Genomic DNA, 5,819 nt, shown 5'->3' on the forward strand with positions numbered 1-5,819 from the left:
AAGGTGGTTGTGGGACAATCGCTTTGCGTTAGACTTCTTATTGGCACAACAGGGAGGGGTATGTGCGGTAGCCAACACATCCTCTTGCTCTTGGATAAATACCTCTGGAATTGTGGAACAAGATATCCATAAAATTAGACAGCAGCCTGTTTCACTGCACTCTATTCCTCCCTTACAAACCCCAGATTTATTTGGATGGCTACTCCAAGGGATAGGATCTTGGGCTCGCTCGTTCCTGCAAGGCATTTTAATGATAATAATATTAATTGGCTTAATCTATATTTTGTTCAAATGTGTGGTTGCTGGAAATTGATAAATGGCGGCACCCTATAGCACGTTCACCTCCTAAGCCAATAATGTATATTGATTCTGCCCACTTCTGCAACATGATCGACAGAACTGTAACCCTCATCTAATCACCCTGGCAAAGAACCAGATGGTGTCTGATGAAAACCAGATGGTGAGTTTAACGTGCCGGCCATGGGTGCCACCTAGGAGCCCAGCAAAATTCAGGCATCATCTTGTGATCATCGGTGCACTTGTAGTAATCAGCAGTAAAAAGGAGAGATACTGATAAAGTATTAACCTAACTACAGCAGCCACAGCGGGTCATAATTGCAAAAAGGCCGACTTGTTTGTCAGAATCTGAAAAGCGTAAAACAATAGCAAACTACATCAAAGAAGTGAGACAGAGAATGTTCTAACTGGTTCAGTGGACATGGGACATGCATACCAAAAACTAAATAACAATTTATCCCAGGAACTGAGTTAAAGATCTACCCAATATCATACATAGCCAGCATAACAAATAAAAAACAATCAACATGTGACAGACCCAGGACCCCTGAGCCAAGAGACATCGTTAGAAAAGAAAAATAAGAAAAGATCACACAGTTAGGATCTTAGTTCTTTGTCTTTACTTTAACCAATCACAGTCTGTAAGCAATATACTCCTTATGAATCAGCACTTGTCAAAATTCTATAAAAAGCACTTATAGGTTGTACTTTGGGTTTCAGTCTGAGTGCTTGCAGCCAATTTCTCATTTTCTTTTCTGATATGTCACAATAAAAATCTCTTTGGTGAAAGTTGTCTCTCTACAGCAGTCACTACCTTTACTCCTAAAGATCAGAGGGGAGGCAGTAGCTACTAGAACCTGGGGACAGAGCCCTTTGGAGCAGGTCATCTGACAGGAGGAGGTCAGTTTACAGTGACCCTGCAGCTTGGGAATAAGTGCTGTTTTTCTTCCTTACTCCTGTTGATGCTTCACATTAACCAAAGGAAGCCAAAGGGCAAGGGTCACATTGATGGGGTCCACAGAAAAGGGCCACACACTGATCGCACACACAAGAGGGCCAAATATGGGGCATCATAAATGGGAGGACTTACGGAAGAAGTCACATTAGAAATGTCAAGTACAAGATTAGGGACAGTGTGCCACTCACATGACACACAGAAGTCACACATGGGAGTCACACATAGCAGCCTCCAGAGCCTGACTACTCCACTGCTTCCCTTCTGACTCTGGCCCATTCCCACACAAGCCTCAACCAGGGCATCTCTCTGATTCCAGAACCCTTAGATACAGATGTCAGAGATTTTGTTCTAGAAACCTATTCTTTGCCTATCCCTTTCAGATTTCCCAGATCCCTCAGCCTCACTGAAGCTATTTACTGAAACTGAGCTTCCTGTATGCCCAACTCCTGTCCTTAAAAACAATTCATGCTCAAGGGTCCTTTGGAAAGGCTATACGTGTCCTCAAGAAGTACAAAATTCACTAATCTAACGTTAATAACTTTTTTTTTAAACTAGGTAATGCATTCACATTGTGACAAAAAATCAAAATGACATAAAAATATATGTGAAAAATTTTGTTTCCACCTCTGTCCTCTTTCGTTCCTTCCTTCTAAATAGTGATTTAGGAGATAATATTGGAGCCATCTTTCCCTGTTCTTGAGTATAAACAATGTGACCCAGCTGGGGGTGGACTCACAAGGACACATCAACTGGGCCCTGAGGAATAAAGACAATAGCTGGGACAATCTTGGAAAACATCTTTTAGGGAACCTTTCACACAAACTAATCAGCACAAAAGATCCATATACTTTCCATTCTTAACCTTTTCCTATTAGCATTTAGTGAATAGTAAGATTTGTTGGAGCGATGAAGACCCTCCTTACTGAAACCTGTACCAATGTTGATTAGGAAAGATAATTCAAAATGTAGAATCAAAGTGATCGGACAGTTTTTAGCCAATCTGAAAAGGTGAAGCTTTCAATGATTTTATCTATTCGTAATGGTAATATTGATGATTCTGTACGTTCCTTGCACTTGAACAGACGGCTCTGGCAGCGGACTTGTCCATTTCCTACTTTTGCTTCTTTGAATATATGACGAATAAAACCTTTCTTTTTGCTTACTATAACTTTGTGGTGATTTTTCCTAGAACAGTAGTTGTTGGGTGATTTTATAAAAAGTAGTAATTTCTGTACATGAATTTTATATTTCACTATCTTACTGATTTTTCTTCCTGTTTTTAGCAATTTTTCAGCTGACTCTTATGTTTTGCAATCCTATCATCTGCAAATAGCGATAGTTTTAATCTCCTCCTTGCATCAAATAAAATACAAATCTGGAGTTAGTAAGGAGAGACTTTATCTAAAGGATTATCGCTAGGTGGGGGGAGGGGGGAGGCACCACTGCAATAGAAGGAGTCTTGCAATACAAAGAACCCTCCAGCCATAAAGTCAGCAAGTGTCTCAAGACTAGACAAATGGGGTTTGCTTTTATAGTGGAGTGGACAAAGCTAGAAAGAACAGGGTATGGGGAAGTGGAATAAAAGGATGACGTGATCAAATAGGTGTTTTACACTGAAACCAGCCTATTTCCTTGGAAGAATTCTTAGGGAGATGTTATGGATTAAACTCTGTTCCCCAAAAATATGCATTGTAAATTCTAACCCCTATACTTGTGTTTGTAATCCATTTGGGAATGGGTTTTCCTTGTTAGGTTAAGGAGCCCATATCAGTGTAGGGTGTGTTTTAAGCCAATTACCTTTGATATATAAAAGAACAGATTAAACACACAGCAAGCAAGCAGAGATGGGGGAAGACAAATGCGATGCCAAGAAATAGAAGCTAAAAAGAGACAAGGGCCTTCCCCAGAGCGGACAGAGAGAGACAGCCTTCCCCTAGAGCCGGAGCCCTGAATTTGGACTTCTAGCCTCTTAAACTAAAAGAAAATAAATTTTGGTTCATTAAAGCCACCACTTTGGTATTTCTGTTATAGCAGCTCTAGAACTAAGACAACCAGCCAAAAGCAAACCCATTGCTGTCTAGTCAATTTCAGTTCTTAGCCACCCTATAGGACAGACTGGAGCTGCCTCACAGGGCTTCTAAGGTTGTAATCTTTACAGAAGCAGACTGCCACATGTTTCTCCTGTGGAGTGGCGGGTGGGTTGGAACTGCTGATCTTTTGATTAGCAGCTGAGCACTTAACCACTGCGTCACCAGACCTCCAAAACTAAGACAGGAAGGGTGCTAGGTTTGCTCAGGATGACAGTGGGCCAAAGTTGAGGAACCTAGAGAAAGGAGAGCTTTACCACACTTTGGTCAACAAACATTTAGTTCCTACTGATCAGTGGGGACAAGCAGTTCAGCTAATCATTCATGAGGCAAAGGCTGGGAATTTGGAGGGTCGCCATTGGTGTTTGACCTTGTCATAGGTAAACAAGGATGCATCCATGAGTCTGACCTAAGTCATACGGGGAAGGATACTTCCCTGCTGTAAGTCGTTTTCCAGAATACAAAGGGTGGGGAAGAGGGGGATTTTTTAACCTTTGCTGTTTTCCAGGATCACAGGGCTCAGGTAAAGTTTAACATTGCCGTTTGCAATGTCTATATTACTTTTTTTTTTTTTTTTGTATTTGTCTTAAGTGTCTAATTTTTGTCTTTGATTCATGAAGTAATTTAGAAGTGCTTTCAAATACCCTAATATAAGAAGTTATTTTTTCCTGTTGATTTCTAGTTTAATAGTAATTTGATCTGAGAAATAGCTTGGATAATAACTATGCTTTGAAATTTGTTCAGATTTTCTTTATGGCCTAAAATGTGCTTTATGGCCTAAATCTAAAAAGTGTTTATAAAATGTTCCATGTGAACTCAAGAACATTGTTCCGTATTTGTTGTATGCAGAATTCTCTGTACAGGTAGTCCCCTGCTTACAACATATTCCAGTTACCCCAAACCACCCATTTGTTAGTAATATGTACTATATACACTTTTGCAGCATGTAATTTGTTGATGTCATCAGAGCTGTAAGATTATATGTAACGTTTTCATTCTCCAAAGACAAAGATCGGATTTATAAAGACACTGATTTAAAAAAAAAAAAAGTATTCAACTTACGTCAGAACTGACTTAAGTCTGAGTTGTCGGAACTGAACCTGTCCTAAGTTGGGAACTACCTGACCAACCTTGTTAATTTTTTTACGCAAATCTTGGTATCTTTAACTGATTTTTTTGTCTGCATATCAATTACTGATACTACCTCTAGTCTTTTAGTGATTACCCTACATTTGACATACTTAACGTTGTCTCAGATCAATAAATATCCTACTCTTCCTTTCTAACAAAATAACCTTAAAAGGTGAGCTGCGGGAGGCGATAAATGGACGTGGCCTTTGCGGAGGCGGTGGGGTGCGGTGGGGTGGGGGAGTTATGGTAACTGGAGAGGCCGTTCCAGGACGCGAGGGGGTCGCTGGCACCCGCCTGTGCTGGCTGCGTAAGTTCTGCTTCCTCGGGAGATACTCTAAGGCTCAATGCGGTGCCTCCTGTCAGTCACCAGACGGAAATTCTCTCGCAATCGCGAGTTTATTAACCTATTTTTCCCGATGAAAGGAAAAAAGAGCGAGATTTTCTGTGAACTGGAAGAATAATAGGTCTTGCATGTGGCCAAAGAGTCCCTATTATTCTTCCAGTTCACAGAAAATCTCGCTCTTTTTTCCCGATGAAAGGAAAAAAGAGCGAGATTTTCTGTGAACTGGAAGAATAATAGGTCTTGCATGTGGCCAAAGAGTCCCGTTTACGATTTAGAACCCACTCATTAATTACATTCTTCGTAGATCCAGGTGGGGGAAAAAAAGGCGACAATGACCCCGACGTGACTTGAACACGCAACCTTCTGATCTGGAGTCAGACGCGCTACCATTGCGCCACGAGGTCATAGTGAGGAAAGAACTCTGCGCCGTTAAAGGGCTCGTTTGGGCGGCGTGGTCCCGCTGCTCGCGAGGTTTGCGCAGAATACGCGTTGCCTGCTGAACTCGAGCACGTATTCAAAAGGAGAAACAGCTTGCATCTCGGCTCTTAGGTTCTGTGAAACGGGCGTTTTCTGGGGCGTCCGAGGCCCAGAGGCAGACGCCGGGGGCTCGGGCTCCGCCCCTCCGCGACGTGGCGGGAAGCGGCGGGAGCTGGCCGGCCGCGAGGGGACACGGGGACCTGTCCGGCTGGCAGCGGACACCCGGGAAGCGACTCGAGGAGGCGGTGAGCCGGTCCCGCGATCGGCGGTGGCGTTGCCTTGGGGCGTAACTCTCCCCGCCCTCCCCCCACCCGTAAAATGGCGGCCGAGGATCTGACAAACGTTCAAACGCGACAATGTCGGGTGGCTCTAGTGGGCCTGCGTCCTGGTCCGTCTTCCCTCCTCCTTCAGTGAAGAAGAAAAGCCGGGGCGGCGGGATGAGTTCCCAGAGCTAGGAAACATTGGTAGCTGGAAAAACTCAAAGGTTTTATTTCCTTTTTAACTATGAAAGGAAACATTTTCTTTG

The 5,819-nt window shown here is 42.9% G+C and overlaps 1 non-coding gene across 1 annotated transcript; it reads right to left on the reverse strand.

The window, feature by feature from the left end:
* Positions 1 to 5,148: 5,148 nt before the first annotated feature.
* On the reverse strand, positions 5,149 to 5,220 carry TRNAW-CCA (transfer RNA tryptophan (anticodon CCA)). The gene has a single exon. It is a non-coding gene; the product is annotated as a tRNA-Trp (tRNA).
* Positions 5,221 to 5,819: the final 599 nt, after the last annotated feature.

Source organism: Elephas maximus, chromosome 2, assembly GCF_024166365.1.
Source record: "Elephas maximus indicus isolate mEleMax1 chromosome 2, mEleMax1 primary haplotype, whole genome shotgun sequence".
Classification (NCBI taxonomy): domain Eukaryota; kingdom Metazoa; phylum Chordata; class Mammalia; order Proboscidea; family Elephantidae; genus Elephas; species Elephas maximus.